The sequence below is a fragment of the Olea europaea genome, unplaced genomic scaffold (genome assembly GCF_002742605.1).
Source record: "Olea europaea var. sylvestris unplaced genomic scaffold, O_europaea_v1 scaffold683, whole genome shotgun sequence".
NCBI classification, from domain to species: Eukaryota; Viridiplantae; Streptophyta; class Magnoliopsida; order Lamiales; family Oleaceae; genus Olea; species Olea europaea.
In genome coordinates this window covers 85323-95601 of record NW_019265217.1, presented here as the reverse complement: position 1 = coordinate 95601, position 10279 = coordinate 85323, and the positions used below count along the sequence as shown (strand labels likewise).

General features: G+C 33.4%; 1 non-coding gene across 1 annotated transcript; it reads right to left on the bottom strand.

Moving 5' to 3' along the window:
* Positions 1-9997: 9997 nt before the first annotated feature.
* On the bottom strand, positions 9998-10068 carry TRNAG-CCC. Its single transcript has one exon. It is a non-coding gene; the product is annotated as a tRNA-Gly (tRNA).
* Positions 10069-10279: the final 211 nt, after the last annotated feature.

Genomic DNA, 10279 nt, shown 5'->3' with positions numbered 1-10279 from the left:
ACTTATATATATATATATATATGAAAGAAATGTAAATATTACAATTCCTATACAAGTGACAAGCTGTTCTAGTGGTAAATAAGCCCAAAAATCTAATGGAAAAAAATAGAAATTAAATTAAGAAACTAGAGAAGATGAAAAAAATTCCTTGGCCAAATTAGCAATGGCTGAGATCGGAGAAATGGAATACCTATAAAAACTGGGCTGTCTCACCGTGACTATGTAGGCCTCCTTTCTCTTGGGATCAGCAGGTTATAGCTCAAATGAGTGGGATTGGGTTATGCCTTAATGTTCAGCCATCAGAAAAGGACACAAAGCCTAAGCCCGCAACAAATCTTCAATTCGAGTCTGTCGTGAGGCCCTATTGCTTTAGCATAAATCATTGGTCAATTAGCTTAAGTGGAAAATACACCGACACATGATTTTTAACATTCAACTTCAAAAATTAGGTTTAAAACTTATTTATTCAAAAATCAGGTCATAATTTAGCTTTTTAATAATATTATTATTATATTAAATTAATTTACTAATTATGGATAAACCCATAACCCACCTAATATCTTTGTCAAAATCTCTGTCTACAATTTGACAAGGAGCTCTATCTAAATTTTGCCAAATTCGTTGTCTTTTTCTCCATCATTCTCTCCAATATCGCTTCCTTCGCCACCACAATTGTCGCCACTTCTATCCTCTTCTTCAAATAAAAGCCCAAGCCCAAGTCTAGAGCCACACTCTCGAATTTACTCTCCCTTCTAGGTTAACACCAACATGCCCGTTTCTTTAACTCCCAATTGGCTCGAGACTACAATCCCATGAGCGACTACTATTCGATGGAGTGTGCGCAAATTTGACTTGTGTGTGGATTCGTATGTGATGTGTGTATATAGTAGTGTGTGCGGATTTGTGTGTGGTGCATTTTGTTATGTGTGCGATGGTAGTGTCGTGGTGTTATGGTGGATGTGGGGTAGGGTGCAAGCAATGGTGGTGATGGTTGGTGGTAATGTTGTTATGTTTGGAAGCAGTGGTGATGGATTGTTAATTTGAGGTGACAACATGTTTTGGATGGTGCCGACAATGGTGAAAAGGGGTAGGGTGCGGGAGATAAATGGTAATCTTTTAACCATTTAATTGGGTAATTATAACCAGTTAATTTGATAATTGGTGTCAAGAAATAAGTTGTGATCAATTAATTTAATAATTTGTTATAGATAAATAAGTTGTAACCAATTAATTTGATAATTTGTGATCAAGAAATAAGTTGTAACATATAAAATTTGTGATTCGTGATCGAGTAAGTTGTGACCAATTAATTTGATAATTTGTGATTGATAAATAAGTTTTGACTTATAAAATTTGTGATTTGTAATTGTAACTAGTACGTAATTGTGTCCACAAACAGTATGTTATTATTACCTTAATCTATTTAATTACCTATTTAAAAATATATCCCTCCCTAAAGAAATTACTTCTTCTATTTTTGAGGAAAATATTATCATGTCACCAACTTTAGAAAATATTTCTATAGGAAAAAAAATTGTCAATTAAACACCCGAAAGTAGGAACATTTAAGGTGGAAAATGGATACTTTTCATGAAAAATAAAGTTAATCAAACACACTCCAGAAGATCAAAATTCAGTAATATAATAGAATTGCAAAAATCAAGCATACATTTAAAAATCCTGAATCAAACCCATCATTTTCTCTCTTCATCATTTTTAAATCAGAAAGTAAATCATTTCTCTCTATCCAATGACACCTCTACCATATCAGTTCTCCCATTGCCCAGTACATAAATAGGCGTCGAAGAAAAGGAAATAACAATCACATCATCTGTGATTTCTAGTTGACCACCATCATCGTCACCATTGCTTTGATTTTAGTTGACAACGACCTTCTCCATTGTGAATATCAAAAAAGATGAATCAATCATCGTTGTGTCTTCGATGGTGCGCACGATTTCAATACAATGAAGTGACGTGTGTCCCTAGCGAGGCGTGCTAGGGTTTTTCCAAGGTTTGGAATGTAGATAGGATTTTGTGTGTGAACCAGGTTATTTTATGTGGTGAGTAGGGGTGAAAGAGTTGGTAGTGGTCTCAATTTTAGGTTTGTGTTTTTTGGGGGGCTAGATATGGTGGAAGTAGGGTGGCAGTAACGATGGTTGCAGGTTCTTAATTTCAAAATTGCAAATATGATAATTTGAAAAAGAATAATGTTAGTTGTATATAAAGAGTTACATAATGATTTCATACAGATAAGTTTCAAAAAAAAAGAGTGACAATTTTTTCTTATTTGGTTGAAAAAATTATAACCTAATCATATCTCATCAAGTCTCAAAACTACGACAATCTTTCTCTAAACCTGTCTGAAACCTAATTTCTCTCTATTTGTACAAGCTACAAAATTCAATCAACACTTCCTTCCTAACACAGAAACCATTTTCCAAATGCCTGGTTATTACACACCTCCATTTCGGAGTTGTAAGATTTGCTCTTACCCTCCATGAAAGAAAGGGTCTCCATGTAGTTTTAAGAATTGCACTACTTGACATAAGGTTTACAGAATATCAGCATGCATGCATAGGAACCATACAACCACTCTAAATATAGGAATTGTCCTTGTAACCTTGTTTCCAAACTTTAACATGCCCATTTCAAACCCAGAACTCCTTTCTACTTTAAAGGTCCAGATTCAGATAGTTAGGGTTGTACCATCTTCAATCACATATGGTGTGACTCTTCATAATCAGATGGTTTACGGAATCCAAAATCATTCACTAGATTTCACTATCTCCCAAGGGACAGAAGATGCTCTATTTCTTCAAACAGACACTGAACATTTTCCTAGTTGCAGCTACGTTCCAAGACAAATCCCACGAGCTAAACTTATTCTATGTCTTGGATTACAAGATATGAACAATCCCATAAATTAGTCAAAGAATTCGTCCCTATACAATTTACGCAAATCTATTTCAGAAAGAATTTGATAGATCTGTCACTATTTTAAGAAGGACTAAACTTCAAAGCGACCACATTGCTTTCCAACTCAATTTGCATTCATAGAAAATATCCCTATTTATGCTTTTGATTCAAATGGAAAACCTATCTACGCTAGAACTAATGATTCTGGCCATGATTTTTTAGGATTTTGTTCTTGTACCAGTTTTTTGAGCACTGAAGTTGAAGATGAGCATTCTCCTCCCAATAGAAGAAGATCAAGGAAAAGAAGTCAACAAAAGCTTCATAGGCCTGTGAAACTAGAGAACCTTTTGTTGGACCGCTTGGAAAACCATGTGGAAAACTTGACTATTATGTCAAATTTACTCCTCCACCCAAAACAGATGAACCAATCGTTTCATCTGGATGGGATGATGATGACAATGATAATGATTACTGTTAAAAGTATGAACAATGGGATTGGAAGGATCATGATGAGGACCCGGAGCTATAAAATGCTAGTGCCACATTTGCAGCTTTGTTTCATCCTCCAACAAATCTCATTCCTATGGAGAATTTTGAAAAGGACTAGTCAGATCACATGTAAAAAGTAAAGAATCCAAATACTATAAAAGTAGATGGATTAGATGACAAGATTTCTCCAGCAGAAGCAGTATTGAAATGGCAATCCAAACATGACATAAGATAAATTCACTCCTTAAAATGATTGATGAAAGTCAACAAATGATTGAAAGGACTCTTAAGCAACAAGCTGCTAAATTAACCTCCTTCATTGAAGCCTACAAACGAAGAATAAAGACTATTCATAATAAAATCATGACCTTTTTAGACAAACGACCAAAAGAAATCAAGCAATTAAGAAAATAATTGATTGATACGGAATCCCAAGCCCTTTTCCCTTCCTGCACAATTGGCCTTCCTCCTCATTAATACAATCCTCAACATATAGCCTAGCCACCATGAAAAAAAAAAAAAAAAACTATGGAACTGCCTCTTTGTTCACTTCTGAATAATATGAAAGTAAAAATGAGGTCACCCAAAGTCACAAGGAGATAATCACAAACGGTAAAACCATTAGAATCGATAGACAACCCTTCTAATAATAATAATAATAATGTCAAAAAAACACACACACACACACAAACCATTTCCACCTTCCTAGAAAAATGTAAAATCCAGAATCCAGCCGTATCCAAACATTCACCCATTTTAATAAATAATGACACAAACTCTGAGTCGTATGAATCTTCTTCAGATGATGATTGCAATCCTTTATATATGGTCAACGAAACACAAGGGGCACAAAAAGATGGTCGACGAAACACAAGGGGTGCAAAAAGTTGAAGAATCATCTGGTGGAGCATACTCTAGACAACACGAAGAAGAACATTTGCCAGACATAGAAGAAGGCCAAATAGTTACAAATAATTAATATTCTCAACATAATAATTTATCTGTCAAATACTGTTGATGATCTACCACCTTCTGAATGGAGGTCGAGGTTACAAGAGATGTTGGCTTGGGGCATTGCAGAATTGACAAAACCTGATATGACGCATAATATAGTCAACAGAGAAGTTTTGGCCAGGCTTATAGGCCTTATGAAAAATGGTTCATGTCTCTTGGAAGCTATAGACAATAGTAATCGGCAAATACTTAGGATCTTGGCAACTTCTTTAATAATCTACACGATGAGTTTTGTGGAAAACTAGACCATGCAAAATAAAAAGCCTTAGAAGAATTCTTCTAATTAAAATGTTGTTCCTACAAGCCAAAAGATTTAAACAAATATTTGAAAGAAATCATGGTACAATATTATATTCCTAGAGGACTTAATGATACTAATCTCGAACAGGCATACCTTGAATCTATTCCACAACTCCTTGGTCTAGAAATTCGTAGAATGATAGAGCTGAAGGGACATGAGATATCTCAAATATCTATGGGAGAACTTCACAAATGGCGATTAAAAACCTTGAAAAAACTCTGCTGCCAAAGAGAATTCTTCAGAGAATTCAATATAAAGAGAAAAAAAATTTGAAAATCAAATGTAGACATGTCGAAAGAGAATGTGAATGCTTAAAGCCCAAAAAATTCAGAAGCAGAAGTTTCAAGTCTATTAAGAGAAGGAAAACCTTTTTCAAGTTTTCTCCTAAAAAGAGATTTTTCAAAAAAAAGTTTTCACCGAGAAATGGAAACAGATGTTTTATTTGTGGTAGAAAAGTTCATTTTGCAAAATATTTTTCTAGCAAAAGAAAAGACAAAATTCTCAATTAGATCTTTTTGAGATCTCAAGTTAATCTTGATGAAGAAGATTTGGAATCATTATTTTCAGAGGAAGAACAATAGTCACCAAAAACTATCTTTGCTCTTAAATACCATGATGATATTTATGGTGGTGACAATAGTGAGAGTAGTGATGAAAGTATGCAAGAATATTTTGGAATACATGTCATAAACCTTTCTTTGGCCGTACTAATGATTGAAATCAAGATCTTCCCATGAAAGTATGAAAGACCCATTATAGTTGTAGCATTACTTGATGCAGGAATGGCATCCTTGATCTTAACCCAATTACACTCCCAGAAAATACATGGAAACCCTACCAAAAGATCTTTCAAGCAGCTAATAATAAATATTTTGTCACAGAACTCATTAGTAAACTAGTAACACTCTAATTCTTCTCCAAACTAAATATTTCTCATAAACTACTTGGAGTCATTACGAGGAAAAGATCTTATCATTAGCTTTGATATTATCAAATAATTATGGGAAAGACGAGTCAGACCTCTTTCAAATGGACTCAAATCTTTATCCCTTACATTAAACCAATCACATATTTTACCCTTACAATACCAACTACAATAGAAACCCTTATAAGAGATTGCTGTCCAGAATCTCAAATAGAATTCCTTACTAAATGCATAAGGCTTCTTTGGAAAAACTTAGACTTCTTTATATCATTACCTTTTATGAAGAATGAGGATGTCAATCCAATAAAAACGAGTCATATGGGAATGAGTACTGAACAGTTGGAGCTTGCCACAAAAGAATTGACTCAATTACAGTCATAAGGACTCATAGAACCCACTACATCACAATGAGTGTGCCAAGCATTCTATGTTAACAAAAGAAGTGAGTAAATCAAAGGGGAATTAAGACTTGTCATTGATTATAAGCAGCTAAATCATTTTCTTGCATATGATAACTTTCTTCTCCCAGATAGGAAAACCATGTTTGCAAATTTGGCAAAGGCAAAAATCTTTTTTAAATTTGATCTGGAAGCGAGTTTCTGACAACTGGAGGTCAAACCAGAAGAAAGGCACAAAACAACATTCTGTATACCCATTCAATACTTTTAGTGGACGGTTATGCCTTTCGATTTCAAAATGGCCCTTCCTTATTTCAAAAGGCAGTGGTAAAAATCTTTTAATCACTACCTGAAATAGTATTAATTTATATTGATGATATCCTTTTGTTCTCTGAGAATAAGGATATCCATGAGTTACTGTTGTAGAAGTTCACGGAATATGAGAACATGTTGTTAAAGAGAAAGATGTTCATTTTAGTATCTGAAATTGATTTTCTTGGGATACATATCAAAAATGGTTGTTAATCATTCCAGCCATACATTGCTCAGGAACTCTTCGAATTTCATGATGAGAATTTGACAAAACAGCAGGTCCATCAATTTCTTGGCGTAGTAAACTACATGATTGACTTCTTCAAACAGTTGGCCCCTGTTATACAACATTTATAGGAAACGCTAAAAAAAATCCTCCGCAATGGTCATCTAGGCAAACTCAGGCCATCAAAAGAATCAAACAAGAAGTCCATAACCTTTCAGCATTTAAAATTCCCACCAATGGAAAAAGGCTTCTACACATAGAGGCAAGTGATTTATACTGGGGAGCGGTGATATGTTTAAAGAATTAATGAAACATTACCGTCCTACATTCAAAGAAATTCTTGCGATAAAACGGGGGATTGAAAAATTTCAATTCCACCTTGTTGGTAACAAATTTCTGGTAGAAATGGACATGAAGGCATTTTCTCAAATATTAAATTTCAAAAAGAAGCATATTCCAAACTCATAACTTTTGAGATGGGTAGAATGATTTTCCAACTTTGACTTTAAGGTCAAGCATATCCAAGGCAAACATAATCTTTTACGTGATTTACACTGCAAAACAAAACATTCTATTCAACCACAAATCCCTACCATTTGTATGATGAATTCATCCTCTCGAAATCCTTCCATTCAAAACTTTTCTCATGAATTTCAAACTCATCAGAAACCGAACTATTTACTCAAGATTGAAGGAACTTGTGCTAAAATATCAGTCTACTGTTATTAGGCAAAATGTGACCCATCTTTTTGGTGGGCTTGGCTTTCACCCAAAATATTCATTTTTAACTCTTTTTTATTTTAATTCAGAACAAATTCAAAAAAAAAAAAATTCAAAAGAACTTTTTGTTTTCTATGGTATCTCCTTGAGATGCATCAAATTGAAATATGTTTTAATGTTGATATCATGGTTTATGGCTTTCAAAAAGAATTTCACAACTTTGGAAAGATTATCTAGGATTCATTTCTCACTCAAACAATGAAGTTGTAAGATTTTTTGAATGGTTTTATCCTCTCTTACACTGGAGAGAAAAGTTTTGATTTATCTAAAATTCGAAGATCTTATAACTTCTTCTGTTGACATTAGCACTAGTGTTCCAAAGACATGATTATTTTACTAAATCAGGATACTGTAAACATCTCTCTCATATTCGATAATATGCGATCTAGCCGTTTAATGTTCATAAAGAATGGAAAAGATATCCTCAAGAATTCAACATGTTCTAGAGAAAGATGGCAGAAATTGATCAAACAATCCCTCTAGAAATTTGGTCTAAAATTGAAGATGATATTCCATGGAAAATTCTTCCAATAGATTATCATTTTGACAATTGTTGGAACCAATTATGATTGGGACGACCAACACATAGTTTGGGACAGATAGTTAAGTACTCAGAAGATACTCCTAAAGGACACCAACTCGGAGAAAAACTTTAGAAAATATTAAATGAAACTGTTCTTTATACTACTCTTCATACGAGACGCGAAAACCAAAACTCACGAAAAAAGAGAAAAAGAAAAGATATTATAAGAAGGAATAAGCTCAAGCCAACAAATACCAGTAAGCCAGCCTGAACCCATAATGTCCCAATTTCAAGATTCTCAAGATCCATGATCTCACTCTTTTAACTCTTTTGATCTTAACAATCTTGAGAAATTTGAGAAACAACTTGAAGAAAAAGAAAATAAGAGAGAAGAAAATCTGCTTTGTTGGAAACACTAGAACTACCTTCAGACTCTAAAGATTCGGATGAACCGACCATAGAAGCAAATCTAGGGACCTCTTTATTCACGAAGATCATCTCAAATCAAAGTATCTCGTTATTTTGTATGGGTTGTCCATCGTCTTGCAAAATAATTGATAAATCACTGTTTGCTTTATTAAAGTAGATTCCACTTTATCAAAAGTTGGTCTGTCTATTTAAAGATCTGCGTCCACTAGTGTAATAATTGTACTCGAATCCTGTAAATTTTAAAAGTTATTTGTCCAATTTAGTAATTATTGTACTTGTCCATGTGATTGTGTCAGTTGACTGGATTCTTCTCCTAGAAAAGGGACTCTCCTCCTTCATTGTAAGGGCATCGAAAAATCAGAAATAAAACTTTGAGTTCTCTAAGATCATGAGATTCTATATTTTCTCTGTTTTTCACTGAAATCCAGATTACCGATATTAGTTTTAACAGTCACGATAACCCAGCAATTTGAGTAGTAATAAAAGTATGCTCTACTATTGTCTCTCTTAAGGATCCTTAGTATCAGAAATTGTGCTGCAGACTAAACAATCCGTCAAGGAGATTTGCAATCGTAAGAGTTAGACCCTGTATTTGTATGCCTCAAATCGGACTATTTGTTGTGGGCTAGAATGTTTGGATTGCACTTCTCTCAATAAAACTTAACTGTAAATTACAATTTCACATAAATTACATTGTGACACAATTTAAATGTAAATTTACAAAGTATAAGTTATATTAAAACTTATTAAATGTAGAATTTTTGTAAAAATATTTGATACACATAACAAAATTGTGTATATAAGGAAAACTACATACCAAAAAAAAAAAAGGAGATCTATATTTTATCCGGCTTCATCTTCATTTTTTTCTTGTTTTTGCGATGGTGCTATTGGTGAATAGTTGCGTACAAAGGCAGGGAAGTGAAAGTTTTCATGTGTGTTTAGTTTTGGAAAAATTACATGTATTGTAACAAAGATTAACATATTGTCATAATTTTATAATAAAAAGCGTAAGTACAATTTCAAAAAAATTACGTACATAATAACATGATTAATAAAAAATTTAAGTTGCAATTATAAAAGATTATATATGCTATACTGGATTTAACATGGAAGGTATGTTATCATTATTGTAAAGAAATTACACACATTGTTATAGGATTGAAACAGTGTAAGTTATAAACACCATAATGATTAAACACCTCAAACCTCATACCACCGGTATCACTAAGGCCATTTCTAACGCTGCACCAAAATTTGCTCCATTTTGCAATAAATCATCCACCAAACTCGAGTTTAAATACTCTAATTGCATGTTAAACTTAATTTATACTTCAATGGAGGATCTATGAATCTTTGTAAGCCAAATTTTTGCTTTTTATGTGCTCTTTATTAGAATTCTTACATACCAAAATTTAATTAGACCCATTGTATCTTCATAATTCCGTTATAAAAGAGTGGTACAGTGATTTAATACATAAATTTATATAGCATTCTTTGTTTAATTGACGGCACAAGAATGCTATATAGATATAAAAGGCAACAGTCTGGAGGTTAAGAGGAAGCTCATTTTCTTTTCATCGATCAAGTGTTATTTTTTCCATTTTTGGTGAAGTTAGGTTAAGAGGCAATTACAGTTGGAGCAAGAAATAAAAGAAAAAGGCAGAAGTATTTAACGAAATGCGCATCCGGGGAATCGAACCCCGGTCAGTACCGTGGGAGGGTACTATGATACCACTACACTAGATGCGCTTGCTTGTCTAATGCTTGCGCTTTTTTAATATATTAATATATGGAACTTTACACTGATTAAGTTTAGGAATATATTGTGCTAATAGCCTTCATATCATATGCACCAGAATGCTAAAATCCGTTAGTAATTACGAAAATGTTTAAATATTATCGAGTTAAACAAGTCGTGCAAAAATTTTGAAGGCTATTCCTAAAGTAATGAATCCTCGCA